Raw genomic sequence first — 21,666 nt, forward strand, 5'->3', positions numbered from 1 at the left:
CCTCCCCTGCCGGTGCCGGCATTTTTTTCGTGAAAAACAAGGATGGGTCTTTATGTCCGATAATAGATTATCGGTAATTAAACAAGCGTACTAAAAAGAACAGGTACCCTTTGCCTCTCATTCCCAAGTTAATTGAGAGGTTAAGAGGCGCCACTATTTTTACTAAACTTGATCTTAGGGGCGCCTACAACCTAGAATAAGGTCCGGAGACGAGTGGCTGACTGCATTTAGGACCAGGTATGGTCTTTTCGAATATACAGTTATGCCATTCGGGTTGTGTAATGCTCCGGCAACATTCCAGAATTTCATTAATGATATCTTTAGGGACATCCTCGACACTTTCCTGGTGGTCTATCTCGACGATATTCTTATCTATTCTTCCTCTTTCTCTGAACATGTCAAACACGTCAGGTTAGTGTTATCCAGATTACAGACACATAAGCTGTATGTCAAGTTAGAGAAGTGTCTCTTCCATGTAAATGAAGTATCATTTCTTGGCTATCGCATTAGCAATAGCAGGATATCTATGGAGGATAGTAAAATCTCTGCCATCACCACTTGGCCTATACCTTCCAACATAAAAGAAGTCCAGCGGTTCTTAGGCTTCGCCAATTTTTACAGGCGCTTTATCTGCAATTTTGCAGCCATTGCTAGGCCACTCACTAACCTGACTAGGACCTCTAAGCCATTCATCTGGACTCCAGAAACTCAAAGGCATTTGAACTCCTTAAATCTCTATTTGTTACTTCCCTAGTACTGCACATTCCAAACAGCAAAGCACAATTCGTATTGGAAGTGGATGCGTCCGAATACGCCATCGGATCTATTCTATCCCAGAGACTCTTACCAAAAGATCCTTTGCACCCAGCGTGTTACTTCTCCAGACTCCTTACACCTGCTGAACTCAACTATCCAGTGGGGGAAAAGGAGCTTCTCGCAATTAAGACTTCATTTGACCAGTGGAGACATTTGCTGGAGGGCGCAGAACATCCAATAGTAATTTATACGGACCATAAAAACCTACAATATCTTCAAACTAGTCGTACTTTGTCAGCTTGTCAGCTCAGGTGGAGCTTGTACTTTTCACTATTCAATTTTACCATCACATATCGACCTGGATCAAGAAACGGTAAGGTGGACGCTCTGTCTCGAAAAGATATTAAGCCTTCCACAGCTCCTCCCAACTCAACAATAGTTCCCGTTACATCCATAATTGGTGTACTTTCACCTGATAGCACTGAATTAAAGAACCAACAACAACTGGATACAACAAAGGCTACTTACCCTCTCACCCCTGATCAAAACGGTATCCTCTGTAATAAGTCAAGATATTACATACCCCCATCTCTCCGGACAAAAGTGTTATCTATAACTCATGATTCCTCCTTAGCTGGTCATTTGGGAATACATAAAACCTATGACCTTCTACAAAGGCACTTCTGGTGGCCTTCTATGAGACACTCAGTAAAACAATATATAAGTTCCTGTTCCACCTGTCAAACCTGTAAACCATCTCATCAACTCCCTCTGGGCCTATTGCAAAACATACCCTTACCAGACTATCCGTGGGCATACGTCTCTATGGATTTTATCGTTGATCTTCCAAGCTCCTGTGGCATGACTGTCATCTTTGTCGTAGTTGACCTGTTCTCTAGAATGGCCCACTTCATTCCTACAGCTTCACTTCCTACAGCACAGCAGACTGCAGATCTATTTATCAAAGAGATTGTTCGACTGCATGGCCTTCCAGTATCTGTACTCAGTGACAAAGGGTCGCATTTTACATCCAAGTTTTGGAGATCACTATGTCAATCTCTTGGCATTCAGCAACACCTGACTACATCGTACCACCCGCAAACAAATGGGCTATGTGAACGTACCAACCAATGGTTGGAGCAATACCTGAGATGTTTTTGCTCCCATAAACACGACTCTTGGGCTTCGCTCCTTCCCCAGGCTGAATTTTCTTTCAATAACACTACTAATTCATCCACAGGATTTTCACCCTTTTATATCAACTCAGGAAGGCACCCTCATTTTCACCCGCTACCTCCTGCAAACAGTCCCTGTCCACAAGTAAATGACTTGGTCAACTCCATTAAACAGACCTATACTGTCATACAAGAGAACATCAAGCAAGCATAAGCCACCCAGAAACGATACCACGACCTACGGCATCGTCCCCAACCCGCCTACAAAGTAGGTGACTTAGTTTGGCTCGCCACCAAAAATCTTAAATTACCTGCACCCTGTAGGAAATTCAATAAACTGTTTGTGGGACCCTTCCCGATAGTGGCTATAAGCAACCCTGTCACTGTTACCCTACAACTCCCAGCAACTTACCGTATACATCCCACATTTCATGTGTCACTTGTCAAACCCTGTGATCCCTCTACCCATGTCTCTTCATCTCCTCCAGAATCTCCTACACCTGACCCCGAATACGAAGTACATTCTATAGTCGACTCCCGAAGGTATCACGGTGAACTCCAATACCTTGTCCGCTGGTCGGGGTATGACTCATCTGAGGATTCCTGGGAGCCGGCATCCAATCTATCGGCACCCCGTCTGGTGTCTGTGTTCCACCGTAGGCATCCTGATTGTCCAGTGCCTTGACACCTCCTTGAGGTTCTTTTGAGGGGGGGTGTGTCATGAACTCCTCAGTTCCACCTTAACTTATGTTACTACATCTCACATACCACCTTAAGAATCAATTATCTGGTTCTCTTTTCCTTTAAAAGCTTTCCATTTCCCATACACCTTTGCTGGTTTATTGAAGGTTGATACCCACTCACTCTCCAGCCTTTCTTGTTACTTGTCTAAAACAGAGTATCACTTGTTCTGTGATTAGCTCTGTCTCCTTCAACTGAAGCTACTTCTCATCTAAAGCAGAAGTCACCTGTTGAAACTGCAGCACGCACGCCGCTCTAACAACTTCCAGCTTAACGGACACAGGCCGCAATCTGCAGAGAGGATCAGAGAGGCTGCACGCACACAGCTGCTAGAGCCAGGTTCCGTATAGAAGTGTTAGCATTGCCGTTAAGACTATGAACTTATCTTTACCGTATGGTGTAATGTTTAACAGCGCAGCAAGCTGATACAGTATTCTTAACACTGCTTACAAATCTATACTGCAAGGTGTATTATTTAAAGGCCCAGCAAGCTGAAACAGTAAACTTAACACTGTGAACTTATCTTTACCACAAGGTGTATTATTTAAAGGGCCAGCAAGCTGAAACATTATACTCCACACTGTGAACTTATCTTTACCGCAAGGTGTATTATTTAAAGGCACAGTATTACCTTAAAGGGACCTCACTTATCTGTCACAAACCTATATAAACTGCTACTTATTATCTAAAAGTTTACATAGTACAAACTTATCTCTGGACCCAGATATAAATCACCTGATCTTACTACTTATAATTTTGAGGTGAATATTCCGGGCTACATTAATCCAGGTGATTAAGACTCTGTCTCCTCACTAGCAGACAGACCTAATCACATGATACATACAAACTATTTACCAGAGAATACTCATAATCAGACTAAAGAAACAGCAATCGAATTGCTGATCATTACACACACACACCGGAAGTGAGGTTTTTGATAACTAACAGTTTTGATTGTAATAGAATGCACTGTTTGTGTTCCAGCATGACACTTTGGTGCCACTGAGTGGTACACAGGTATGGGATAATTTTGTTGTGTTTTCACTATAAAAGTGTGAGTTGTTCACAAATTTGTCATGCTGATGAAGGGGAGGTTTTCTCCGAAAACGTTACATTAAATTTATTGATGTTTTGAAACAAAGTCCTGTGAGTGCATTCGTTTATTGGATTATATATATATATATATATATATATATATATATATATATATATATATATACATACACATATATATATATATATCACATACATATACTGTATATATATATATATATATATATATATATATATATTATTTATAAATTTAAACATATTTAACCAGTCTAAATTTAAAGATTGTTCTTCCAAGCCACTTTTTGTATTACATAGTCCATATATATGATATAGATATAAATAATTAAAATCAATGCACTTGCTTGTTTGAGCAGATAGCCAGAAAGCATGATGAATGTATCCACTACAAGTATGTTAAGATGCACTTAAGTTAATGTGCAAATCAGACTTCGCACCATGTAAAATATTACTTCTCCTTAACCTACCTAGGTATGTTTTTCCACTGATGTTTGAAAACAATTGATTAATAACCATATGTAAAATATGAAACTTATATATTCTGTATTACACATGTGCATGATTACATTGATATTTCAAGCACAAAGCCTATGTATATTTCTGATGTTAACTTATATTTATTAAAATTAAAACATATATTACATATACTATTTAATATTGACCTTCATGGACCTCTTCAGGTGGCACTGATGTGTCCATTGTCCCCTTACATCCTAGGACGGCTTCACCAGAGATGACATTGTTCAGCATCTCCAACCATGGCTTAAGACGAATAGGCTAACTAGGACCACCACCTGTCCCACATACATATTTTGCTTTCTGAGCCATCTTTGCTTTGGTTTCCCTCCTGCAGTAGTGGTAGAGATGCTTTATACTTGCAGTTGAACTATTGCGGCCTAAGCAGCTGACTGCCACTTGTATCTCCTCCCACAATTTATTCCAAAGACCTGCCCTCAGGTTAGGGTTCTCCAGCTGGGGTGCCCTCTCTAAGTAGGCACAGCTTCCTTCTCTTCCTCGGAGTACCTCTCCTCTCTTAGCCTGCCCTTCACACCTGAAGGGCCAGCAGACACAGACTCTCCCTCCTGTGACTGGGGACCAGCCCTCTCTTCCTCTTCTGTCCCTGCAGACTGTGACAGGCTACCACCAGCCCCACAACCTAACTTGCCACAGTCTGCCCCACTCCCCCTCTTATTTGTGTGCCTAGCTGAGGCTGACTCCTCCTATCTCCTCCCACCTCCACTCTTCCACCCTCTCTCTTTCCCTCCTCTGCCAGGGTTTGAGGTAGGACAAATCCTCCACCCAAACCTTGGCCCCTAGACCTGCCTATACTACTCCCTATGTCCTTGTAATGATTTAGCTTAGGTTGCAAAGGATCACAACTGCAGAGAGTCTGTATAAAGTGGATGTATCACTTTGGCAATTGGAGTATTTATGTAGCATAAACCAAGCTGCGTTCAGTGAATTTATTATAAAGGAAACAATTCGTTGCAGAGATAAGGTTTGTCACGCAACAGAAAACAAAGTCAGAATTGTTGTTAAACTTCACAACAAGAAGAATAGGATAAACTGAAATGGCAGTCTCTTAGGTATAAATCAAATATAAGCACAGTAGCAATTGTCATTAACCAGAATTGTTATTATGATGCAGGCAGAGTGAAGTCTTAGTGCATTAGCGGTGTAGCGTAGTAAGCAAGCAAATGTTATCAACACAAGTGAAAAGCAAACAGTCCAGCTACTTGTAATATCAGATGTTCTTACCCCCTTAGTCAGGATACAACAGGTTGCGCACACAGTACCTTTCAGAGGTTCCGGATAGTGGAGCTGTATACTGTGAGCAAGAGAAGTCAGCACTGTATGCGAGAGGATGCGGGAGGCAGTCCGGTTACGCTGCAGTGAAACAAACTGTCAGCAATTCCAAGCAGCTCTGAGTGAGCGGTGAGAGAGTGACTGAGCGTCTGAAGCAGGTTGTCAGATTCACTTAAAGCGTGCACGACAATAAGACTGCAGGAGGAAGGTTTGTTTAAATTGAAGAACGGATATGACCGTTATTTGTTTTAAGCTTGAAAAGAAATTATCCTTATGAGTTCAGCAATTCCGGAAAAGGCAAAACTTAGCTTCTCAGAGGTAATTTCAAGAGGTGATTCAAATAGCAGCTACAGACTTTAGCTAGGTTAGTTTAATAATCAAGCACCTGTTTGTGGTCACATGATGCTTTAAATACAGGTAAAGCTAGAGTCAGGTGACTGGAGGAAGGAGGTAAGAAGTGGAATGGAATCCTTACATATGCCCCCCCTCAAGCAAGCCGATCCTCGGCTTGATGCTTGGGCCGAAGAGGGAATCTACGATGGAAACGTGAGAGAATTCTGGGTGCATTTATATGCGTGTAAGGTTCCCATGTGTCATCATCAGGTGAGTATCCTTTCCATCGTACCAAATACTGCAAAGTTCCATTATGACGTCTGGAATCTAGGAAATCATGGATCTCATAAGTATCTGAATCCAGGGGTATAGGTGCAGGAGGTAAAATGGGTTTTAGTGAAGGATCATTAGAAGCTGGTTTCAGAAGCGAGACATGAAAAGTTGGATGTATGGGAAAGGAACTGAGTAAATCCAGAGTGACTGCATTTGGGTTCACAACCCGAGTGATAGTGAAAGAACCGATGTATAAGCCTGCTAATTTTTTACTAGGTAGTGGTATTTTGATATTCTTTGTCGAGAGCCAAACTCTACTGCCCACGGTGTATGCAGGAGAAGGTCTTCTACGTAGGTCGTAATATTTTTTCTGGGAGTCCTGGGCTTGTTGGATGTTCCGTTTCAAGAATTGAAAGTTTTCGGCTAAGGTTTGTAATAGATCATCAACACAAGGAGATATTGGAATTTCCATATTTTGTAAGGTAAAGTTGGGATGATAAGCGTAGTTAGCATAAAAAGGCGAGACCTTGGTTGAGGAATGAACAGAGTTGTTGTAGGCAAATTCTGCCAGATACAAGTATAGGGACCATTAAGTTTGATGATAGGAGCAGTAACACCGTAAATACTGCTCTAACCATTGATTTAGCTTCTCTGTTTGGCCATTGGTTTGAGGGTGGAAGGCCGTACTCAAGCGATGATCAATCTGTAGTTGCTGTGTGAGACATTTCCAGAACTTGGACGTAAACTGTGTACCCCTGTCTGTAGTTATCACGGAAGGGATACCATGGAAACGAACAATAGAATTCAAGAAAAGTTGTGCTGTCTCACTGGAGGTGAAGAGTTTATTGAAAGGAATGAAGTGGGCCATTTTAGTCAAGATGTCAGTAACTACTAAAATGGTGTTGAACCCAGAACTCACAGGTAATTCAATTGAAATCCATGCCCAGATGTGCCCAGGGTCTATTGGGTATTTGGATTGGGAGGAGGTGTCCATAGGGTTTCTTTCTTTCCTTTTTGGAAGTGATGCAAATGGTACAATTTTCTATGTACTCTTTAACAGTGTTATCCAAATTCAGCCTTTCCATTCCTAGATCCAGGCCTGTAGACTATCTGAAAGTTGAACCTACTGAAGTATAGACTCCAACGAACCTGCCGGCTTGAGAGTGTTTTATTTCTCTGAAGAAATTCTAGATTGCGATGATCAGTATATATTATAATAGGTAGGACAGTGCCCTCCAAAAGATGTCTCCAGTGTTCAAATGCACGTTTCATGGCTAGAAGTTCCTTTTCACTGATGGAATAGTTCATTTCAGGTGCAGACATGACTTTTGAATAATATGCAACGGGATGGAGGGGATGAGTTAGACTCTGTCTTTGCGAAAGAACTGCTCCGAGAGCATAGTCTGAAGAATCCACTTCCAACACAAACTGTAGTGAAGGATCTGGGAATTGGAGTATGGGAGCTGAGCAAAAAGACTCTTTTAGTAGGTTAAATGCTTCAGTTGCCTTATAGTTCCACACAAAAGGTGTAGATGAGCTGGTGAGCTTAGTGAGTGGTTTAGCAAGATGAGAGAAATTTTTGATAAACTTCCTATAGTAGTTGCTAAACCCCAAGAAACGTTGTAGTTCCTTTCTGTTCTTAGGAAGTGGCCAGTTCTTTACAGCTTCAACTTTATTGGTCTGCATTTGAATGCCATCAGGGCCAATGGAATAACCCAGGAAATCTATTTGGTTGGTGTGGAAGACACACTTCTCCAGTTTAGCATAAAGTGTATGTGCTTGTAGTCTGGATAGAATCCAGCTAACATGTTTAACATGGTCCTCGAGTGAATTGGAGTAAATAAGGATATCGTCGAGATAGACGACTACACAGATATCCAAAAGATCATGAAAATGTCATTTATAAACCGTTGGAACGTGGCCGGAGCGTTAGTTAACCCAAACGGCATGACCAGATATTCAAATAGGCCGTATCTCGTTCTGAAGGCTGTTAACCACTCATCCCCTTCTCTGATACGGACTAAATTGTACGCGCCCCTGAGGTCTAGTTTGGTGAAAATTTTAGCATGTTGCAGGCGTTCAATAAGTTCAGGGATGAGTGGTAGGGGATACCTGTTTTTTATTGTAATTTTATTAAGTTCCCTAAAATCAATAATTGGACGGAGAGAGTTATCCTTGTTCCTTACAAAGAAAAATCCAGCGGCTGCTGGAGACACGGAGGGGCGTATGAAGCCTTTCTTTAGGTTTTCATCGAGATAGACTTTTAGGTGGTCGAGCTCAGGCTGGCAAAGGGGATAGAGATGTCCAAACGGAGGAGTGGTACCTGGTTTCAAGTCGATAGGACAGTCATACGACCGATGGGGTGGCAGAGTGTCTGCTTCCTTTTTACTAAAAACCTCTGCAAATTTCCTGTACATCACAGGTATCTGAGGATCCTCTGACACATGAAGTAATGAGGAATGATTCAGGCAAGTTTGATGGCAATAGGGTGAATTAAAACTTAATTTCAGAGAACTCCAATTAATGACTGGTTCATGTAGACGAAGCCAATGTAAACCTAACACAATTGGAAAAAGTGGTGTAGTAATTACATCGAATGAAATGTATTCTTGATGTGAATCTACAGTAGTTACAAGTATGGGAATGGTATGCTGTGTAACAGGACCAGAAGAAATTTCAGAGCCATCTACTACTCGAATAGAAACAGGACACAACTTAGTGATAAGGGGTATTTTATTTTCCAACACAATAGATTTGTCAATATAATTCCCTTGGGCACCGGTGTCAATAATGGCCTCTCTCGTCAAGCGATTGTGGTCCCACTGTAAAGAGAGATTTAAAGTACAGTGAATCGGTTTATCATGAACAATTAAAGTAGTCATATGAGTGAAAGACTTACTATTCTTGTTTTTACGTAGAGAGGGACATTCACTAAGGGAATGGGATGGACTTCCGCAGTACATGCAAAGACCTTTGGATTTTCTCCTGAATCTTTCTTCTGAACTCAAAGGACCCCGAAAAACCCCAATATCCATAGGTTCAGGAGTGCTTGGAGATGGCGCAGCAGGCATAGGATGTGGGGCTCTTCTGTATGTGGAATCACCTGGTTGGTGTTCAGACTTCCTTTCCCGAAGCCTTCTATCGATATGCATCGATAATTTCATGAGACCGTCCAGGTTATCAGGTAGATTGGTTCGTGCCAATTCGTCTTTAACTGATTCAGAAAGTCCTAAGCGGAACTGATTCCTCAAAGCAATCATATTCCATTGGGAATCTATGGCATGTTGTTTAAATTCCGTTATGTAGACTTCAACAGGACGGTTACCTTGTACTTTCAGCCGTCAGTTGTAGGTTAGAATCAGCATAAAGTTCATCCATGACCGCCAAAAAGGAACTTAAAGAGGATAATATGGGGTCATTAGTTTCAAACAGTGTCAGCCCAAATTCGGGGTTCACCCCTTAGATAGCTAATCATAGTGAGTATTTTAATCTTCTCATTGGGATAGGTTAATGGCTTCAAATTGAACATGAGAAGGCAAGCATTCTTGTATTGGCGATAAACATTCCTATCACCATTAAATAAGTCAGGTGCTGCTATCTGAGGTTCCACAAAAGTAGAAGTAGGTTGTGATTTAGGTAAGGTAGTACCTTTAATTATTTTTCTTAAAGTCTCATTCTCAACCTTTAGGTCTCTAAGACCCTGAGTAAGTTCATCCACTCTCTTAAACAGACTATAGAGGAACTGTGGGAGCTCTGCTGGATCCATAGGTAGGCTTGATTATTCTGTAATGATTTAGCTTAGGTTGCAAAGGATCACAACTGCAGAGAGTCTGTATAAAGTGGATGTATCACTTTGGCAATTGGAGTATTTATGTAGCATAAACCAAGCTGCGTTCAGTGAATTTATTATAAAGGAAACAATTCGTTGCAGAGATAAGGTTTGTCACGCAACAGAAAACAAAGTCAAAATTGTTGTTAAACTTCACAACAAGAAGAATAGGATAAACTGAAATGGCAGTCTCTTAGGTATAAATCAAATATAAGCACAGTAGAAATTGTCATTAACCAGAATTGTTATTATGATGCAGGCAGAGTGAAGTCTTAGTGCATTAGCGGTGTAGCGTAGTAAGCAAGCAAATGTTATCAACACAAGTGAAAAGCAAACAGTCCAGCTACTTGTAATATCAGATGTTCTTACCCCCTTAGTCAGGATACAACAGGTTGCGCACACAGTACCTTTCAGAGGTTCCCGGATAGTGGAGCTGTATACTGTGAGCAGGAGAAGTCAGCACTGTATGCGAGAGGATGCGGGAGGCAGTCCGGTTACGCTGCAGTGAAACAAACTGTCAGCAATTCCAAGCAGCTCTGAGTGAGCGGTGAGAGAGTGACTGAGCGTCTGAAGCAGGTTGTCAGATTCACTTAAAGCGTGCACGACAATAAGACTACAGGAGGAAGGTTTGTTTAAATTGAAGAACGGATATGACCGTTATTTGTTTTAAGCTTGAAAAGAAATTATCCTTATGAGTTCAGCAATTCTGGAAAAGGCAAAACTTAGAAAGCTTCTCAGAGGTAATTTCAAGAGATGATTCAAATAGCAGCTACAGACTTTAGCTAGGTTAGTTTAATAATCAAGCACCTGTTTGTGGTCACATGATGCTTTAAATACAGGTAAAGCTAGAGTCAGGTGACTGGAGGAAGGAGGTAAGAAGTGGAATGGGATCCTTACAGTCCTCCCTCGATCCCCCCTCCCCAGCTCCAGTACTCTCCCCCTAGCCACCCCCTCCCAACTCCACTAGGCCTATCCATCCCTTTCTCCTCCCTAACTCTAACCTAACACTAAAGTCCCTAGCTTACCTACCTACACTAATTCACCTAACTAAACCCTAAATTAAATATCCCCAAAACTAACTACCTAACATATCTAGACCCTAACTATGTCTAATCTATATCCCTGCAAATAAAAATAAAAATGTGGAGGTGAAATTAAACAAAAGGATGTAAATGAAAAACGGGATGGGCAAAATAGTCAAATAAAAAAATAGGATTGTAACAAAATTAGAGCAAAATAAAAAGGGGTGTAAATGAAAAAAGGTATGGGCTAAATAGTCAAATGGAAAAAAAGAAAAATAGAAAATATATATGAGATTAGAAAAAAATCAGAGCAAAATAATATGGGATGGAAATCAAAAAAGGGATGGGCGAGATATATAAATGAATAAAAGGAAAATAAAGTTATATAGTAGTTAAGGGAAGGATAATTAAAGGGGAGATGGGAAGTGGGATAGGGGGTTAATGAAAGGGGTTAAAAAAGGAAGATGGAGATATGGGGAGGTTAATGATATGAAAAAGATATGTGAATGTATTTGTATAATATCAAAGTGTGTGTGTTTGTGTGTATAAACTAATGTGTTTTAATCACAAAAATGTATGGGTGTGTGTGTGTGTTCCTAATATTATATGAGGCCTACAATTAGAATATATGAATAACAAATCTCCAACTCTCCACTAACTCTCAAAAAACTGTCGAAACCACCAAACTTCTACCAGCGCAACTAGCTCCCGTGTCTTTCTCTCTAGAGGCAATCACAGGTAAGGAGCGCAGGAGCAAACCATTATTCTTATAGACAGAGGTCGGGTTACCATGGCAATGCACTTGTTATGGCGCGCTTTTCGATGAATACAACATCGGTTGGCAGCACAAACTTACATATGGTGGAAAAGAGCGACTGCGCACAACACGCTATCCTTTTGAATGTACACCTGGTACTAAATTGGTTCCGTAATTTACTTTTAGCTGTTGGCCGCTTCGGTAGCTTACGGCTCAATTTTTAACGGCTCAATGGAAACGAGTTTGTTGCTGAGTTGGGTGGTAGGCTTCCCTGATCAGCATTGGAGGTGGGAGGGAATGCGAGGGAGTGGGAGGGCCTTATGCTACAGAAAAACAAACAAAGGTACAGGGAGGGATGGGGCAGCTACACTACTGAAAAGGGGATGTGTGGGTGCCCTAAATAAGGATCGTGGGAGGGGGGGAGACACTATGCTACAGATTATAAAAAAAACAACATTTTTTTAAAAAAAATTGGTATACAGGTATTGACAAACAGCTGCCAGTACCTTAGATGGCGGCTGATAGTTTGAGGGAGGTGGTTTAAAAAGCTGTTTGGGGGGATCAGAGCGGTAGGGGGGTAATGGGGGATACTACATGGCAGAAAATATAATATATATATATATATATATATTTTTTATTTTAAAAAAATGCCTTAAATTTTCATACTGGCAGACTATCTGCCAGTACTAAAGATGGGGGTGACCAGTGGGGGGTCGGGAGGGCAGCGAGCTGTTTATGAGGGATCAGGTAGGGATCAGGGGTTGGGAAGTGTCAGATGGGAGGGCAATATCTACACTAAAGCTAAAATTAACAACCTTTTAAGCTACCTAATTAACCCTTCACTGCCAGGAATAATAGAAAAAGCAATGGCAAAGCCATATATGTCTGCTATTTCTGAACAAAAGGGATCCCAAAGAAACTTTTACAACCATTTGCGCACAATCAGTATATAAATAATTTTAGTGAGAAACCCAAAGTTTGAAAAAAACAATTACATTTTTTTTTTATTTGATTGCATTTGGCAATGAAATGGTGGCAAGAGATGGGCCTAGATCAATACCTTGGGTTGTCTACTTAAAAAATATATATAGTTTTGACAGGTAGATAAAAAAAAAAAAAAAAAAAAAAAAAAAAAAAAAAAACGCTCTATTTCTGTTTAAATGGAGTGATAGCAAAAATGCTAAAAATTCTTCGGTATGTTGGGCAAGTTTTTCTCTGAAAGTCACGGTAGTGAAGGTGTTAAAATAGTTAACAGATATTGGACTAGATTACAAGTGGAGCACTAAATTATCACGCTGCCGCTAATGGGCAAATTCTCTGGTTAATTTTTTAAAAGTGCCCCAAATGCCCTCAAAATAGAGAGCATTATAGCTTTTTTATTTAAAAAAATCTAACATTTTTGTTTTAATAAAAGAAACTGCATTATGCAGTTTTGGGGCTTTAAATTTGGTGGAAGTGGTGTGTTAGAAAAAAAAGGAACTTTACATTGAGGTCTATGGGAATTATGTGTTCTCATAGACCGCAATGTAAATATATATGTATATACACCTATTAGCACATAACTATATATGTATATACACCTATTAGCACATAAATATATATGTAAATTCATATACATATATATTTAAAAATCTTGCCATTGCTGCACTACTTACCTGCTGCACAAGGTTCTGATGCTGTCTCTGACGAAATCAGAATGAGGCTACCATAGGAGCCTATGGAAGTGCACTCTCTCTAGCAATGTGAACACGAGCTTGCGTTCGCATTACGATTAACTTGTAATACAAGAACACATTATCAAGTGGTTTGGATTTTATATTTTTGGGGGGATTTACTTATTTGGTTATTTACCAATAAAAAAATTATATTTGCACTTTTAAAAAAAGTGTTATATGTGTGTGCTGTTTATAAAGAAGTTTATCTTTTATATTGAATAAGTAAATGTCATTTGAGCAGTTGTGTAATTCCTAACTTTAAAGGGACACTAAACCGTGATAAAAACTAATCTCCAATTGCAAGATAAATATATTTTAACAATATTTGTAATTGGCTTTGTGTTTACAATTTATCGCGTTTGTTATATACCTTACTTTGAAAATTTATTGTTTTCCGAACCCACTGCTGGCTAGTCTTTCTCATTCTCCAATCGTGACCAATAACCTAGGTTATGAAGATGGCGGACAGATGTTGCTTTGCGCATGCGCGATATTCCCGACTCATCATTGCATACATAACACAGCATCAAGCATTACTACAACACCATTCTAAGGCTAAGTGTGGCAACATATGCGCATGCGCAAGACAGCGGGTCGCAATGCGCGAGACAGCGGGTCGCAATGCGCATGCGTTGACTGACGTAATATGGTAACATATGCACATGCTTGAGACAGCGGGTCGCAATGCGCATGCGTTAAGGGACGAAATTAACATTTAATGATATGCAATAGATCGCATTACGATTGGCGATGGAGTTTGCTATAGAACGGCCCATAAAAGAGGGTTGGATTAAATGACGTCACCATGAAAATATAACATATCATTTTATAGTAATATGAACTATCGTTTTGCTGTAAGAGCCAATCAGCATCAGCAGTGCTGAGGACATGAACTCTTTTACTGTGATCTCATGAGATTTGACTTAACTCTCATGAGATTTCATAGTAAGCTTCCTTTACCTGATTGGTGAAATAATATGAGAGTTCATCCCCTAAACTGTCCCAGGACAGACACACTAAAATGCTGCTTAGAAATCCTTTACAATGGGAGGTGGCTACTGAGGAACTTTTGAGGTAAAATATCTTTCTTTTTTACATAGAGATGTTCAGGAGATATTTTCTAGTCAGCTTTTTACAGCTATGCTGCATCACTTTAAAGTGTTTAAACATTTGGGTATTATGGCCCTTTAAGGTTAGACACTTTGTATAACTCACTGGTTTCTATGTATAAAGTAGCATAAGCTGCTCCGGAGCCCTAGTAAGGCTCCTGAGGTGGCTAAGAGAAATTACGAGAGCTCGCTCGCTCTCGGTGATTGACAGTCCCTTCTCTCACATGAGTGAAGAAGTGGGCATTACACACTCATCGGAGTGTGTAATGATGCATATGGGCCAGCGGACGAAAAGATCCACTGCCCGTATGCAGCAAAGGCGTGATGACAGCTTCACAAGTTTGAGAAGCTGTCCGCAACCCATTTAATGCATGGGGCCCTATAGATCTTTCACGTAGGCTTCTCTCCAGTATGTGGTAATGAGAAACACGCACACATTTGAAGAGGTACAAAATTAGTTATGTACCTACCTTACATTAATTAAAAAAAGTTATTTCCTCAAGCACAAACACACACGCTCATTAATTCACTCATGCATACACAGATGCGCATACAAACACACCACTCACAACACACACACAGCACATACTCACAGTAGATTATCAAATCTTGTAGGAAGCCTCAGTTTAAAGGGTTATTACACTGTAAAATTATTTTTCCCTTAATGTGTATAATTTTGTATATGAAATAACTTGTTTTGTTCTTTGACACCACAGCCCATCAAATGGGTTGAGCTTGCAGGGAAATATATCTGCTTATGTTATCACTATCTGTAGACACAAATGCTTCCTTGTCTCATTTATTTTTGTATAACAAATCCCAATACTTAGGGCCTGTTATTCAAAACCTCACCGGCATGGAGAGAAATTATTATTTATTATTATTATTGGTTATTTGTAGAGCGCCAACAGATTCTTCGGGATTTTTTTTTTTAGACCTTGTATTGTAATGTAAGAGTCTCTGTTTCACATAAAGGACACTACATAGCAACAAACATGTCTCAAGTTAAAATTTGTGTTTCTATATATTTTTTAAGGGTCTTACCTTACCGACAAAACTTCTTAGAATATCTGAGCAGCAAGGTTTTGAATATCAGGCCCTTGGAGAGAAAACTTGGAAATAAACATTTTATTATTTTATCTTTTATACCTCCCACTGAAAGCATAATTTCTTCTGCTGGCTATATTTACACAGATTTATAAACTATACTTAAGTTTAGAAACTTTCCGTATAGGTAGGGATACCACAGGCAAAATTTGCTATTTCACATGCAAATAAAGGTAAAAGAGATAGCTGTAAACAATTTGAAGGAGAGAAAAAAATATGGTAAAATGTCCCTTTATGAAGCACTATTTTAAAGCACATCAGTATCTCTGTCTATTAATCAAGTTTGAAGTAATTGGAAATACATTAAGGGAAAAACAATTTTATAGTATGTTGACCCTTTAAAATATCCTAAAAAGAATTTTTAGGAAAAGGAAAAGAAAGAAACTTAAAGGGCAAGTAAATACAGTAGATTTGCATAATCAACAAACGCATGATAACAAGACAATACAATAGCACTTGGGGTAGATTTATGAAGCAGCGTATGCTACTTTTTCCGCGCGAGCCTTTTTGGCTCGCCGGAAACATAAGTTAAGAAGCAGCAGTCATAAGACCGCTGCTCCTTAACTCATCTACCACCTCTGAGGTGGTGGACTGTAATCATCCCGATCGGATACGAAATGCTTATGCAATGTTAAATGCCGACAGAGTATGCTGTCAGCAATTAGCGACGTCGGGCGGACACGATCTGCTACAGCGGGTCATGTCCGCCCGACATTTAATAAATCTACCCCTTAGTCTTAAAGAGACACTGAACCCAAATTTGTTCTTGCGTGATTCAGATAGAGCATGCAATTTTAAGCAACTTTCTAATTTACTCCTATTATCAAATTTTCTTCATTCTCTTGGTATCTTTATTTGAAAAGCAAGAATGTAAGTTTAGAAGTCAGCCCATTTTTGAGGAACAACCTAGGTTGTTCTTGCTGATTGGTGGATAAATTCACCCACCAATAAACAAGTGCTGTTCAGGTCCTGAACCAAAAATTGGCTGGCTCCTTAGCCTAGATGCCTTCTTTTTCAAATAAAGATAGCAAGAGAATGAAGAAAGTGTGATAATAGGAGTAAATTACAAAGTTGCTTAAAAATGCATGCGCTATCTGAATCATGAAAGAAACAATTTGGGTTCAGTATCCCTTTAACTTCAAATGAGCAGTAGATTTTTTTTAATGACAAATTTCAAAGTTACTGTATGTCTATTTCCACTCCCACTGCATCATGTGACAGCCATTAGCCAATCACAAATGTATTTACGTATATGTTGTGAATTCTTGCACATGCTCAGTAGAGTCTGGTGACTTAAAAAGTGTAAATATAAAAAGACTGTGTACATTTTGTTAATGGAAGTAAATTGGAAAGTTGTTTAAAATTGCCTGCTTTATCAGAATCATGAAAGTTTAATTTTGACTTGAGTGTCCCTTTAAGAATGAAGAATTACATATTGAAAAAGCACTAAGAGTTTATAAATACACAGATACATAGGCATCCACATATAAATGTGTGTGTGTGTGTTCACATGCTTTCCTAAATACTGATGCCCAAATAATATAGCGTGTACCTATACACTTATATATCTTATTAAAAATAAAGTACCATTTTAGAGAATTTCTCCCAACTTCTGTTCTGACAACATGTTTTTTAGCTATGTCTCTTATTTGATTTACTTATAAAATAATATATCAAGAATACAATTCATTGTAAGAAATCTACATTTTACCATGTTTTAATTCCTCAATGATATCTTTAGTTGAATGTGTTTCCAAATGAAGCAAACAGACTGCAAACAGTCAAAAATATGACTTTTCACATTTTAAGATATCACCAGCCTTGTGCTGAAACATTTAAATAGTTGACATAAAAGAGTATTTCTGCACAACAATAGAAAACAACACTAGAAAAGGCATCTGTTCAAATTTGGTGTAATTTTCTTTCACTTCATTAAGTAATTGAATTTCTGTATGGTTTTGCATGTAATGGCGCATAATGAGAGCATGCCCTTGTGAAAATAGTCCACTTAAATCTTGTGAATGTTAAGTACAATAAATAAAGACATTCTGAAAATATCAAGCAAGATGGACTATAAACAGCAGATAACAATCCTTATGCACTAAAGTTTGAAGTATAATTGCATAGAAAATCATTATCAAAAATGTTGTATATTCTTCTAAAATAATGTACCTCTTTAAATTTACTTAGATTTTTTATTTTTTTTTGCAAACACTCCTGGGGGTCAATTTATCAAGCTCTGTATGGAGCTTCATGCCCCTTGTTTTTGAAGGCTCGCCGGAAACCGAAGTTATGAAGCAGCGGTCTAAAGACCTCTGCTCCATAACTCGTCCGCCTGCTCTGAGGCCCCGAACAGAAATCAACCTGATCGAATACAATCGGTTTGATTGACACCCTCGAATCTGCAGGGGGTGGCATTGCACCAGCAGTTCCTGCTGGTGCAATGATATACTATATCGTATCATGTCCGCTCGCACATTAATAAATTTACCCCCTGGACTGAATTGAGATTTCTATTATAATGTAAAAACACCTAGGGTAGATTTATCATACCCTGGGCGGACATGATTCGCTGTAGCGAATCATGTCCGCCCTGCATCTCTAAATGCCGACAGCATACGCTGTTGACATTTATCATTGCACATGAAATGCTTGTGCAATGCTGCCCCCTACACATTTGTGGCCAATCGGACGCTAGCAGGGGGTGTCAATCATCCTGATTGTATCGGATTAGGATAATTGCAGACTGCCACCTCAGAGGTGGCGGACGAGTTAAGGAGCAGCGGTCTTATGACTGCTTTTTTTTTTACTTAAGTTCCCGGTGAGCTGGAAACTTCAGGGGTAGATTGCAGCATTCACTGCTTGGTAAATCTACCCCCTATTGTTGAAGAGTATGACATAGTTAATATACGGCTAGATTACGAGTTTTGCGGTATGGGTGAAAAAGCAGCGTTAAGGCTCTTAACGCTGCTTTTTCACTACCGCTGGCATTACGAGTCTTGCAGGTTTAGCTGCACCGCACAATGGGACTTCCATAGCGCCAGTATTACGAGTCTGCCTGGGAGGCCAAAAAGTGAGCGGTACACCCTATACTATCAAGATCCATAACGTAAACAGAAAGTCAGTAGTTATGAGTTTTGCGCTACAAATCTGTAACATAAAACTCATAACTAAAGTGCTAAAAAGTACAGTAACACCCATAAACTACCTATTAACCCCTAAACCGAGGCCCTCCCAAATCGCAAACACTAAAATAAAATTATTAACCCCTAATCTGCCGCTCCAGACATTGCCACCACTATAATAAACATATTAACCCCTAAACTGCCGCACTCCTGCATCGCAAACACTAGTTAAATCTGATTAACCCCTAATCTGCCACTCCCTAACATCGCCGCCACCTACCTACATTTATTAACCCCAATCTGCCGACCCCAACGTTGCCCCCACTATACTAAATTTATTAACCCCTAAATTTAAGTCTAACCCTAATCCTAACACCCCCTAACTAAAATATAATTAAAATAAATCTAAATAAAAATTACTATAATTACCTAAATTCTTCCTATTTAAAACTAAATACTTACCTATAAAATAAACCCTAAGCTAGCTACAATGTAACTAATAGTTACATTGTAGCTATCTTAGGGTTTATTTTTATTTCACAGCTAAGTTTGTATTTATTTTAACTAGGTAGAATAGTTACTAAATAGTTATTAACTATTTCCTAACTACCTAGCTAAAATAAATGCAAATTTACCTGTACAATAAAACCTAACCCGAGTTACACTAAAACCTAACACTACACTACAATTAAATAAATTAACTAAATTAAAAAAAATACAAACAACCCCCCAACAGTAAAACCCACCACCCACACAACCCACCCCCCAAATAAAAAACTAACTAAAAAAACCTAAGCTCCCAATTGCCCTGAAAAGGGCATTTGGACGGGCATTGCCCTTAAAATGGCATTTAGTTCTTTTTCAAGTGCCCAAACCCCTAATCAAAAAATAAAAACCACCCAATAAACCCTTAAAAAAGCCTAACACTTACAGTTTTTGAAGACCCAACATCCATCCTCAACAAAGCAGCAGAAGTCCTCATCGAAGCCGGCAGAAGTCTTCATCCAAGCGGCTGAAGTCTTCATCCAATCCCGCAGAAGTCTTTATCCAGATGGCATCTTCTATCTTCATCCATCCGGCTCCATCTTCAAGACATCCGGCGCAGAGCATCCTCTTCAATCGAAGTCTTCTTGCAGAATAAAGGTTCCTTTAAATGACATCATCCAAAATGGCGTCCCTTGAATTCCTATTGGCTAATAGAATTCTATCAGCCAATCGGAATTAAAGGTGAAAAAATCGTATTGGCTGATGCAATCAGCCAATAGGATTGAGCTTCAATTCTATTGGCTGATCCAATCAGCCAGTAGGATTGAGCTCGCATTCTGTTGGGGGGTTGTTTGTATTTTTTTTTACAGGTAAAAGAGCTGACTTCTTTGGGGCAATGCCCCGCAAAAGGCCATTTTAAGTGCTATTGGTAGTTTAGTTTAGGATAGGGTTTTTTTTTATTTTGGGGGGCTTTTTTATTTTAATAGGGCTATTAGATTAGGTGTAATTAGTGTAAATATCTGATAATTTCTTTTTTTATTTTGTGTAATTTAGTGTTTGTTTTTGTAATTTAGGTAATTGTATTTAATTTAGGTAATTGATTTAATTGTAGTGTAATGTTTGGTGTTAGTGTAAGTCAGGTTAGGTTTTATTTTACAGGTAAATTTGTATTTATTTTAGCTAGGTAGTTAGTAAATAGTTAATAACTATTAAGTAACTTTTCTACATAGTTAAAATAAATACAAACTTGGCTGTAAAATAAAAATAAACCTTAAGCTAGCTACAATGTAACTATTAGTTATATTGTAGCAAGCTTAGGGTTTATTTTATAGGTATTTAGTTTTAAATAGGAATAATTTAGGTAATGATAGTAGGTCAGATTAGGGGTTAATAAATGTAGGTAGGTGGTGGCGATGTTAGGGGTGGCAGTTTAGCGGTTAATAATATTTAACTAGTGTTTGTGATGCGGGAGTGCGGCGGTTTAGGGGTTAATATGTTTGTTATAGTGGCAGCGATGTCCGGAGCGGCAGATTAGGGGTTAATAAATGTAAGATTAGGGGTGTTTAGATTCGGGGTTCATGTTAAGGTGTTAGGTGTAAACATAAATTTTGTTTCCCCATAGGAATCAATGGGGCTGCGTTACGGAGCTTTACGCTGCTTTTTTGCAGCTGTAAGACTTTTTTTCAGCCGGCTCTCCCCATTTATGTCTATGGGGAAATCATGCACGAGCACGTAAAACCAGCTCACCACATCTTTCAGCAGCGCTGGTATTGGAGTGCGGTATGGAGCACAATTTTGCTCTACACTCACTTTTTGCCTGAAAACGCTGGGTTTTTGTAAACCTGTAATACCAGCGCTGTAGGGAAGTGAGCGGTGACAATAACGTGCAAGTTAGCACCGCACCGCTCATAACGCAAAACTCGTAATCTAGCCGATTGTAACATAGTAGATGAGGTTGATAAAAGACTGAAGTCCATCAAGTTCAACCTATACAAATCTAAAATACTTACAAGCTCCAGTTAATCTTAAATAATCCCACTAAAATGTGACCCATTTAATACTAGCAATCATATCTATGAATTTAGTTTATAGACAGAAATGTATCCAAGCAATTTTTAAATGCATCTAGGGTATTGGCATTCACTACCACCTTTGGTAATGAGTTCCACAATTTTATTGCTCTTACAGTGAAAAAATGATTCCTTTGCAGGAGATTAAATCTCCTTTCCTCCAACCTTAAATTGTCACAAACCTCCTGTCACAAACAATTTTCTTGGAATAAACAGAGCTTCTGCCATCTCTGTATATGGGCCTTGAATAGATTTATATAAAGTAATCATGTCACCTCTCAAGTGCCTCTTT

The sequence above is a fragment of the Bombina bombina genome, chromosome 5 (assembly GCF_027579735.1).
Source record: "Bombina bombina isolate aBomBom1 chromosome 5, aBomBom1.pri, whole genome shotgun sequence".
NCBI lineage: Eukaryota > Metazoa > Chordata > Amphibia > Anura > Bombinatoridae > Bombina > Bombina bombina.